A 12,187-nucleotide genomic window follows, 5' to 3' on the forward strand; every position below is an offset into this window, starting at 1 on the left:
CACACACAAAACTCAGCGCAGTCGTGTTTGAATCCCCACCTCCCACATCTCTCGTGTGATCTTGTGAGAGGTAATAGAAGTTGTGTGTGTGTGTATATATATATATATATATATATATATATATATATATATATATATATATCCGAAAAGAGAAAGAAGTAAGACATTTTTTTGATATAATTTAGAATAAATTGTTCTCGTATCTTCTGAGCGCTTGTTATACTTAATCTTACTCTCTTTTTTTTATCATACACAAGATTGTCTTATGTAGGTGTTCATTCAGTTATTTCTTTGATTCTTGCTTTCATTTTAGACCGTGCTGCTCATCATCACAGGTACAAATGTTTGGTTTTGTTCTTTACATAACAGGCCAGACAACTACCTTAAGGGAATAATTAACAGGTCAGTATTGTTTTCAATACATTTTCATTGGCATAACTCAACAACATCAATATTTTAATGTTCCTCATATTCAACACTAGTGCTTTGAAAGGACTTGATGATACTCCACAACCGAAATCCAAGGCTGCTGCTAGGTGGATTGTTGTTAAGGTACGTGATTTAAATAAAAGTTCTACTTATATATATTTTATGTGTGTGTACACTAATTGTAGTTAACGTTTAATTAATATCCAAATTTCATTATGTATTTAGTGTAATAGACAAAAAGGAATCACTGAATGTGGCTACTACGTGATGCACTGGATGTCCACGATAATCTTAGGATCTTTCAGGAATAATTGGGAGACGGTAATTGTTTATTACAAACAAATTTGGTTTTTTTATAATTGTTATTACATCATTAATTTATTTTTTTATTTGATCATGCAGTATTTTAATGAAGTTAGACCATTGAAAGCAGAGAGATTCAAGGCACTTCGCATACAGTGGGCACAGTATTATCTAAAAGTTAGAAATCAAACATAGGATGTTAGGCAACTATGTAACTTTAGCTTAATTAATTAGTTTGCGTACTTTACATTACATTTTTTACAATTGTAGTTTCATCTTAACATTGAACAACCTTTGTTGATAGCTAGTTTTTTGCTAAAATCTATTTGAAAACTGAATACAAATGATATATGTTGTGTGCTGTGTGGTCTGATTTTAAATTTACAGGTTAAATTTTGATTTTTTTGTAAAAATAGAGACATTATTTAAAAAAAATTCCTGAAAACAACATCGGTTTTTTATAAAAATAACCGATGTTAACTGTCAATAGCAACACATTCGTTAACATTGGTTTTCTGTTAAAAACCGATGTTAACGTGGGTTAACATCGTTTTTTTATAAAAATAACCGATGTTAACTGTCAATAGCAACACATTCGTTAACATTGGTTTTCTGTAAAAAACCGATGTTAACGTGGGTTAACATCGGTTTTTTATAAAAACCGATGTTAACTGTCAATAGTAACACATTCGTTAACATCGGTTTTTTGAAAAACCCGATGTTAACTTGGTTAACATCGGTTTTTTATAACAACCGATGTTAAATGTCAATAATAACACATTCGTTAACATCGATTTTTTGAAAAAACTGATGTTAACTGTCAATAGTAACACATTCGTTAACATTGGTTTTTTAAAAAATCGATGTTAACTGTCAATAATAACACATTTGTTAACATCGGTTTTTTATAAAAACTGATGTTAACGTGGGTTAACATCAGTTTTTTACAGAAAACCGATGTTAATTGTCAACAGTAACACATTCGTTAACATCGGTTTTTTGTAAAAACCGATGTTAACTTTCAACATAAATATACATTTTCTGGGTGTAATTCATATTAGCAACATCGGTTATTTATATAACCGATGTTGATAATTTTACGTTAACATCGGTTTTTCAAAAACCGATGTTGAAAGTCATAAATAACCGATGTAGAAAGCATATTTTCTAATAATGTATCCATATATATATGAACTTATGCAATAATTGAATAATAATTAATAAATGTAATAGATTACCACTTATATATATATATATATATATATATATATATATATATATATATATATATATATATGTATGTATGTATGTATATATGATCTTTAGCAATATTTTTTTAACACTCAATAAAAATATTATTAAAAGATTTTGGCAACATTTAAAAAACGTTGCTAAATATGAAAAAATGTTGTTAATATGTTTGCAATATTTTATCAAATGTTATAATTTTAGTAACATAGACTATACACAACATTTGATAAAATGTTGCAAAAACATATTAATAACATTTATTCATATTTGGTGACATTTTTTAAATGTTGTCAAAAGTTTTTTAGCAACATTTTTACCAAGTGTTAGGTAAAAAAATTTGCTAAAGGTCACATGTGTAATAGTGTAAGAGTGTTGAATGATTAAGTAGCCAAAATAAAAAGACAATGACATAAAAGTAAAAGAGAAAAGTAAGAAAATTTGTTGATGAATTTCCCAATGTTGGATCGAGTGGCCTTAGAATAATTAAGAAGGGGGGGTTGAATTAATTATTCCTAAACCTATACTAATTAAAAAAAATTATTCTTCTAAGGCTTTTACTAAATTGTTAAGAGAATGAGGAGTAGAAGAGAAACTTAACAGAAAGTAAAAGCGGAAATTAAATGCACAGCGGAAAGTAAAAGAGTAGGGAAGAAGGAAACAAACACATAAGAGTTTTTATACTGGTTCGACAACAACCCGTGCCTACATCCAGTCCCCAAGCGACCTGCGGTCCATGAGATTTCTTTCAACCTTGTAAAAATCCTTTTACAAGCAAAGATCCACAAGGGATGTACCCTCCCTTGTTCTCTTTGAAACCCTAGTGGATGTACCCTCCAGTAGAACTGATCCATAAGAGATGGACCCTTTCTTGTTCTCAGTCAAACCCAAGTAGATGTACCCTCCACTTGTACCACAAAGGATGTACCCTCCAATGTGTTAAGACAAAGATCTCAGACTGTTAAACCTTTAATACTTTGTGAATGGGGATACAAAAGAATTCTCAGGCAGTTAGTCCTTTGAACTCTTTTGTATTAGGGAATGGGAAGAATCAAAAGAATTCTCAGACTGTGTCGTTTTGAATTCTTTGACAAGGGAGAAGGGAGACACAAAAGAATTCAGGCGGTTAGTCCTTTGTTCTTTTGGAAAAGGGAGAAGAGACACACACAAAGAATTCAGGCGGTTAGTCCTTGGCGAATTCTTTTTGGCAAAGGGAGAAGAGAGACACACAAAGAATTCAGGCGGTTAGTCCTTGGTGAATTCTTTTTGGCAAAGGGAGAAGAGAATGAATAGGATGAATAGCACAAGTTTTCAAGGTTTAGAAAACCAGAAAACTTCAGAAAGCTTTTGGTACAAAGAAGAAGAAGTTCAAAGAGATTCAAGGCTTGTAAAGGATTGATTGAATAAGTGTAAAAAAGTGTATTGAAATGCAAAACAAAGCCTTGCTTTTATAGACTCTTTATGTCTGGTCAAGACAACCATTTAGAAGAGTCATAACTTTTAAAAAAACTTAAAACCAATTTGAAAAAGTCAAAAACCTTTTGAAGAGTTACATCTTTTGATTTATTCAGAAACAGTCACTGGTAATTGATTACCAAATTAGTGTAATCGATTACACAAAGCTTTTATGTGAAAGGATGTGACTCTTCACATTTGAATTTGAATTTCAACGTTCAAAGACACTGGTAATCGATTACCAAAACATTGTAATCAATTACAACTTTTTGAAATTAATTGGAACGTTGTAAATTGAATTTGAAAACTTTTTCAAATCCATTTTGCTACTGGTAATCGATTACAACAATATGGTAATCGATTACCAGAGAGTAAAAACTCTTTGGTAAACATGTTTTGAGAAAAACCATGTGCTATTCAATTTTTTAGAAAAACCTTTTCATACTTATCTTGATTAAGCCTTCTCTTGATTCTTGAATCTTGAGTCTTGAATCTTGATCTTGATTCTTGAGATCTTGAACCTTGAATCTTGATTCTTGACTCTAAACTTTCTTCTGGAGTCTTGAATTCTTCTTGATTCTTATCTTGAACTCTTGAATTGTTCTTGATTCACTTGAGTTGTTCTTTGATTGACCTTTGAGCTTTTTGTCGTCACCTTTGTCATCATCTTTTGTTATCATCAAAACACCTTTGAATCATCTTTGATTCACCATGAAGCTTTGCTTCTACACCCAATTACAATTGAATAAAAGAATCATGCAATCGGTTGAACAAGCTAACAACAAGCATTAAGCATAAAGAAGAACAATAACAATCTTTAATTGAATAAGAACAAAATGCAATTACATGGAGTAGTCTAATTACATTCAATCCCAACGAGGAAGAATTAGCTGTTCATAACCATGGGAGAAGAAACACTTGATGGAGAAATAATGAAAGATGAACGCTTAAGCATCCAAATAGGAGTACTCACGGGTCAGGTTTGGCCAAACCTGTTGCTCAACCTGGTCAAAATTTTGCGGATTAGGTTGGGTTGGATTTGTACAATTTTGTTAACAAATCTAACCCAAACCAATTCGAACATAAATGGATTAGGTTGGGTTGAGTTAATCAAATATGAATATTTGAAAATTATTTTTTATTTTGTAAAAAAATTTAGAGCAATAATTTATTTTTGCCTAAAGCTTTATAAGTATGTGATGACTAAATGCACTCAAAAAAAGAAATCAAATTGTGATAATATTTGACTAATAGAATTAATGGTTTCAATGCTAATACAATATTTTTATTTTAGATAGAAATAAAATATTGTATTAGCATGAGAAAAGATAAACAAAATCAAGACAGGGATAAAAATAACTTAAAAAAGAAAAAAAAATCATGGGTGGTTTAATTTATTAATTTAATAAACTATGTTAATAAAAAAAATCAATGTGTTTTGTATTTAATAATTAATTTATATATAATAATAAATTTAATTATATGTTTTGGGTTGTGCTGGATTAAAAAAATAAAACTCGTTAAATGACTCGTACATTGATCAGGTTTGAAGGAGTTAGGTTAGGTTTGACCTAAACTCTAAAAAAATCTAAATCATACTAATTGAGTCAGTTCAGATTCGCGGATTACCCGTACCCGTAAACACTCATACATCCAAAGACATTGCACAATATCTGAGATCTCTCTCTTTTCCACATTCAAGCCTCGAAATCCTAACTAAAGCAAAAATCTTTATTTAAAGCTATGGGTCCATAAGGGTTCAAGCCAAAGAGAAAACAAAATTGAAAAAGTGTCTATTCTCACAGGTCCGATGCACATTTGTGCAAAGTCTTATACAGGATTTTTGCACAGGTGTGCAATTTTCACAACTTCATATCAACATATTTGAACTTTGCATGGTTGTGCCGGCTCTTGCACATGTGTGCAAAGTTTTCAAAATTATCAAAAAAATTATTTTACCTCCGCAAGACCTCCAAAACTCTAGACTTCAACCCAAAAAATCCTTGGCACATTTAATCAATCATTCTAGGGATATCTCCATTGCTTAGGCCAAACATAACTTCAACAAAGTTCCTACAAAACATAATAAAACAAACCAAAAATTAAGCCAAAAAGGTATAACCTAGAAAAATCCTAATTAAACCAAATTTTTATTCAAATTTAATTAAAATAAACAGAAACAGGACTCAAAAGCATACCAAAAAAATATCAGACAATTACTCCAAATGACAGAAAAATTCAGGAATATGTGGCAAATATAAGGGGTGCATTTATACCCTACGTGGATCCTCCAATAGGAGGTGTGGATAACAGCTAGCACGTTGTGGTGTATCTTTATATTCTCCAATGTTGGTACTCCTAGTGCTACGGTTGGTGTTTTCAATAATATTCAGTTTTGCCTTGAAAAAATAATCAATTTCTTCATTTTACACCTGAAAGAAGAGCTTTTATTTTTGGGCTATGTAATTCCATTGTGATAAAGGATATATAATAACTTTTTTAATATACACCTTTAGGAAAATTAGGTTTAAGGATTACGTACTAAAAAAATCATTAAATAACTTTTTGTAAGTTAAACTACCCATGTTGAATTGCAAGTTCACACGTTCGTAAAATTTCATGTTAATTGTGTATTAGGTAGGTTGTTCAAATTTATTTATTTATTGGTATGATTTGTCTTTATTATGTGTATATAGATAGATGACAAATTAAATTGTTATTGGGACATTTTCATGAAAGCAATCTATCTCTCTCTCTCTCTCTTCAAGTATTTAGAATTCCCACTTATCATCCATTTTTACACATTATTCTTACTATAAGTTGTGTATATAAGAAATATATATCCCTCATATAAACCCTTTTCTCTATTTTTTTTTTTTAAAGCCATTGCGGTCAACTTGTGAGAATAAACTTGGAAGCAGAATGTATAACCTAAACTAATTTACTTCTTATATTGTTGTCATACCCAAATTTCGTCCGGGGACCTTTGCTTGATGACATGCGACCTTTGTTTGGTCCTTGTAAGGTGTTTGGCACCCATCATTAGGCAATTTGTGAAATTCCGGGACATGTCGGAAAACCAAAAAAATATTGATGCACAATCCGTAAGTTTCCGTGACACACCGGAAATCAAATGGAAGCATCGTTGCATAATTAAGTGAGATTCCGTAACATTCCGTAAGTCAAAAAAGGGATGATTATGTAATCCGCAAGGTTCCGTAACATTACGGAAAGAAAACAAGTATCGTTACGAAATTCGTAAGTTTCCGTAACTTTACGAAAAAAGAATCACAAAAAAAAAGCAGAGGGAGGTGTACTTAGTAAAAATGGGGGTGCAAATAGCACCCAGGCCCCCTTGGGCCCTCCAGAATATTCCTCCAGAAGGCTGTTGCTTCTGGAGGAAGCAACCTGGCTCGCCTGGGCGAGCTGGGCGGCAACCACCTCCCCTATTTTGCTATAAATAGGGGAGGAAGTGAAGAAGAAAAGGGTTCAGCCCCTTAGGCACTTCTCTCTCTTTCGAATTTGCTTGGAAAAATTGTTTCCGTGAAGAAAATCTAAGCCGAGGCGCTTCCGAAACGTTTCCGTAACGTTTTCCGTGAAGAATTTCGCAAAGGTTTCAACCGTTCTTCGACGTTCTTCATTCGTTCTTCATCGTTCTTCGATCTTCAGCGGGTAAGTACCTCGAACCAAGCTTTTCGATTCATTCTATGTACCCGTAGTGGTCCACATTGTGTTTCGTGCATTTTTATTCTCGTTTTGTTTACTTTTTATACCCCCTCTTGACGTGCTTAAGCCATTTTACTTAAGTCATTTCTCGCTTAACTTAAAAATAAAATAAATTTCCACCGAACGTTTGAATTGTATTATCCGTTAACTTCGGTTAAAATAAATTCCGACCGTTCGGTCGTGCCGTAACCACGTTGGAAATAAAAAAAAAAAAAGAGGTAAAAAAATAATATAATAATCAAAAAACATCTTTTAGCAAAATAAAGCGGAAAATCAATCGGACGTTTTCTCTTTGGGATTTCTCATTCTTAATCGAATTGATTAATAACTAAAGTGAAACTAAGGCTAAAATCAACTCGCTTAGTCAAGCTCGTCCATAAAAATAGGCTTTTGAAGTTTGTCATTTCAATTTCTCACTAAGTAAAATGGATCATTTTTAAGGTCCAACGCCTTAAAATGATCACCTCTTAAAGTAAAAAAGAATCACTTGATGAGAAAGAACTACGTAGGTCTGATTTCCTCATCGCAAATTGAGGAATACGTAGGAGCAAAGGGAAACACCCTTGTCGACCACAAAAAAGGAAAAAAATATAAAAAGGGTATAAAGGATATAAGGACATAAAAGGGAACATAAAAATCAAAGTCATGTTTGCACATTCGATTAAAGGCTGCCGTCCCTTGGGACGGACGTGTGGGGTGCTAATACCTTCCCCGTGCGTAAATACAACTCCCGAACCTTTCACTTAAAAGTTCGTAGATCGCGTCTTTTCCGGTTTTTCCGACGTTTTCCTCAAATAAACGTTGGTGGCGACTCCACGCGTATTCCTTTCGTGGAACACGCATCCCGCGAGTCACGCGTCGCCCTCCCGCCGAAGGGTAGGTTGCGACAGTTGGCGACTCCACTGGGGACTGTTTTTAGAGAGTTAGGCCATTTAATTTTGTGCAATGTTTTACCATGACTTATCCCTTTGTTAGTTTCCCTTCATTATGTTCTTGTGTGTATAAGCTCTTTATTGCTTTTAGTGCGTTTTAAAATATATGCATGAGGTAAATATTTATTCATTTGATGCACACAAACACCAACACTATTTGCACACACTGTGAGTGAAAAAGGGCCCTATACCCAGGTTCGTGGGAACATAAGGAGTGGAGGTGAATCTGTGATCATGCTAGGACTCCGACTTGCTTGATTACAGTGAACCCTCATCTAGAGCTTTTCTCTTTGAAAACTTATTGTTGCTAGTAGGACGGCTGCCGAAGCAGACCCGACTCTCTTGGCAACTGCGCACCATCCTCCTTCAAACATAGTAGGACGGGGAAGGGACACACTGGGGCACGATGGCAGCCCTCACCTGGGATACAACCGAGCGGCTTACCCTTATGGATTGCCTCAACCCAACATCGCGGCACCACCAATAGTTTTGTCCACGGAAGGACTGCCCCCAGCAACTGAAGAAAGGAGGGAGCTCGATCTCCTTGAGGAAAGATTGAGGGCCGTGGAAGGATTTGGGGACTATCCGTTCGCAGACATGACAGATCTTTGCTTAGTACCCGATGTTGTTATTCCCCCGAAGTTCAAAGTGTCGGACTTCGACAAGTATAAAGGGACGACTTGTCCCAAAAACCATCTCAAGATGTACTGCCATAAGATGGGCGCCCACTCTAAGGATGAGAAGCTATTAATACACTTCTTTCAAGATAGCTTGGCCGGAGCCGCGGTAGTGTGGTACACTAATTTGGAAGCTTCCCGTATCCGTACTTGGAAGGATCTGATTACTGCCTTCCTAAGGCAATATCAGTACAATTCTGATATGGCTCCCGACCACACTCAACTGCAGAATATGTTCAAGAAAGAGGGTGAAACCTTTAAAGAATATGCGCAGCGGTGGAGGGATTTGGCGGCACAAGTAGCTCCTCCCATGGTTGAGAGAGAGATGATCACCATGATGGTAAACACTCTGCCAGTGTTCTACTATGAGAAGCTAGTAGGTTACATGCCGTCCAGCTTTGTGGATCTAGTATTTGCCGGGGAAAGAATCGAGGTAGGATTGAAAAGAGGAAAGTTTGATTACGTTTCCTCCACAAATGCGAATGCCAAAAGAATCGGGGCAACAGGGGCAAAAAGGAAGGAAGGAGATGCCTATGCCGTCTCTTCAACACCCGTGTGGGTCAAACCCCAGCAAACGCCTCATGGTACCCATCAGTACGCGCAACATCACCCGAGCTTCTCGGCTTATACCGGGAACGCCTCTAGTTCAACACCCGCGCAGCCTAAGGCACCCACCTAGAGGGAAGCTCCCCAAGTTCCAACTCCGAACACGACTCGCCCGGCCGGTAATTCCACCACGACAAGGAACTTCCCTCCGAGGCCATTTCAAGAATTCACCCCACTCCCAATGACGTACGAAGATCTTTTGCCATCCCTCATCGCCAATCATTTGGCCGTGGTAACTCCCGGAAGGGTCCTCGAACCCCCTTTCCCAAAGTGGTATGACCCTAACGCAACCTGCAAGCACCATGGGGGTGTCCCGGGGCATTCCGTTGAAAAATGCTTGGCCCTTAAATACAAGGTCCAACATTTAATGGATGCTGGATGGCTGACTTTCCAAGAGGATCGGCCCAATGTGAGAACCAACCCGCTCGCCAATCATGGAGGGGGAGCGGTTAATGCCGTTGAGTCCGATAGGCCACACAGGTCTAAACCTTTAAGGGATGTGGCAACCCCTAGGAGGTTTATCTTTGAGGCCCTACAAAAAGGAGGTGTGATTCCCCATAGTGGGTGTAAGGAGGATTCCTGTTTGCTACATTCCGGCGAGCTGCATGACATGGAGACGTGTTTGGGAGTAGAGGAGTTGTTACAGCGGATGATAGATCAAGGTCGACTAGAAGTCGGCAGTGAAGGAAAAGAAGAGCAGCATATATGCATGCAGTCCACGGATGGGAGCAGTGTTGCGAAGCCCAAACCCTTGGTGATATACTTCACCAAAAGCGCAGCTTCGCAAAAGCCCGAACACCCCTTAGTAGCCAAACCTGTTCCTTTCCCATACCAAAGTAGCCACGCAGTACCATGGAGATATACACCTCCGAGGGAGAAGGAAGAAGAAGCCACCGACGTCAGCTCGTTGTCAGCTAAAGTAACAAATATCACGGGACTGAGTGGTGTGACCCGTAGTGGTCGTGTGTTCGCGCCTCCAGACCTACCAGTCCAACCCGCGGACGTCAAGGGAAAAGGAAAAGTGGTGGAGGAACAAGATGGCGAAGCACCCCACGCTTCGAATAAAGATATTCCGGCAAAGGGCCTCCCGGAGAAAAAGGATGGTAAAAAGGAGGTGTCGCTAGAGGAAGCCAGCGAGTTCCTCCGGATAATTCAGCAGAGCGAATTCAAGGTTATCGAACAGCTCAACAAAACCCCGGCCAGGGTCTCGCTATTGGAGTTACTTATGAGCTCTGAGCCTCATCGGGCTCTGCTAGTAAAAGTTCTGAACGAGGCCCATGGGGCCCAAGATATCTCGGTAGAAGGCTTCGGAGGGCTGGTCAACAATATCACTGCCAATAACTATCTTGCCTTCGCCGAAGAAGAAATCCCTGCCGAGGGGAGAGGGCATAATAAGGCTTTACACGTATCAGTCAAGTGTATGGACCATATCATAGCCAAGGTGCTCATCGATAATGGTTCCAGTTTAAACGTGATGCCTAAGAGCACTTTGGAGAAATTACCATTCAATGCTTCCCACTTAAAGCCGAGTTCAATGGTGGTTCGTGCCTTCGACGGCACTCGCCGAGAGGTTAGGGGAGAGATCGATCTCCCAGTACAAATAGGCCCTCACACCTGTCAAGTCACCTTCCAAATAATGGATATGAACCCCCCTTACAGCTGTCTGTTGGGGCGCCCGTGGATCCACTCAGTGGGAGTTGTGCCCTCTACACTCCACCAAAAGTTGAAATTCGTAGTGGAGGGGCACTTGGTCATCGTGTCAGGCGAGGAAAACATCTTGGTAAGCTGCCCATCCTCTATGCCTTATGTGGAAGCCGCAGAAGAATCGTTAGAAACCGCTTTCCAGTCTTTTGAGGTGGTCAGCATTTCCTCCGTGGACTCCTTCTCTGGGCAGCCTTGTCTGTCCGATGCAGCAGTAATGATGGCCCGAGTTATGTTGGGGAACGGTTATGAACCCGGAATGGGTTTAGGCAAAGACAACGGCGGCATAACTAGCCTGATAAATGCCCAAGGAAATCGTGGGAAGTATGGTTTAGGCTATAAGCCCACTCAGGCGGACATGAAAAGAAGCATCGCGGGAAGGAAGAACAGTGGTCAAAGCTCGCGTTGGAGACAAGAAAGTGAAGGAAGCCCGCCCTGCCACATAAGTAGAAGCTTTATAAGCGCGGGTCTGGGAGACAAAGGTCAAGTGGTCGCGATATACGAAGATGATGTTCCGAGTACATTAGATTTGGTACGACCATGCCCTCCTGATTTCCAGCTGGGAAATTGGCAAGTGGAGGAACGCCCCGGCATTTACGCAACGAGCATAATGTAAACCTTTACGGTTTTAAAAGCTCTATAGTTGGGCCTAGGCTTTAGAGTTTTTCCTTTTGTTAAGGCTTTGTGTCTTTTGTTGTTGATTTTATAATACAAGGATCTTTCTTCATCTGTTCCTACGTCTCTACCCATTCTCATTCATTTGCATGTTTACTTCTTTTTCTGAAACGGCAGATCCGATGACGAGTCCCCCGAAGGTACTAATACCTGGGACCCGCCTATCGACTTCGAGCAAGAAATGAATCAAACGGAAGATGAAGGAAACGAGGATGTGGGACTTCCCCCAGAATTAGAAAGGATGGTCGCCCATGAGGACCAAGAAATGGGGCCTCCTCAAGAAGAAACAGAGCTGGTAGACTTAGGAATTGGCAGTGGAAAAAGGGAAGTAAAGATAGGTACAGGTATTACCGCACCTATCCGTGAAGAATTAATAATCCTGCTAAAAGACTACCAAGACATCTTTGCTTGGTCATACCAAGATATGCCCGGTTT

General features: G+C 38.2%; 1 long non-coding RNA gene across 1 annotated transcript; it reads left to right on the forward strand.

The window, feature by feature from the left end:
* Positions 1–692: 692 nt before the first annotated feature.
* On the forward strand, positions 693–947 carry LOC114403353. Its single transcript, XR_003664647.1, has 2 exons — positions 693–750; positions 832–947. It is a non-coding gene; the product is annotated as an uncharacterized LOC114403353 (long non-coding RNA).
* The last annotated feature ends 11,240 nt before the right edge of the window (positions 948–12,187 follow it).

The sequence above is a fragment of the Glycine soja genome, chromosome 1 (assembly GCF_004193775.1).
Source record: "Glycine soja cultivar W05 chromosome 1, ASM419377v2, whole genome shotgun sequence".
NCBI lineage: Eukaryota > Viridiplantae > Streptophyta > Magnoliopsida > Fabales > Fabaceae > Glycine > Glycine soja.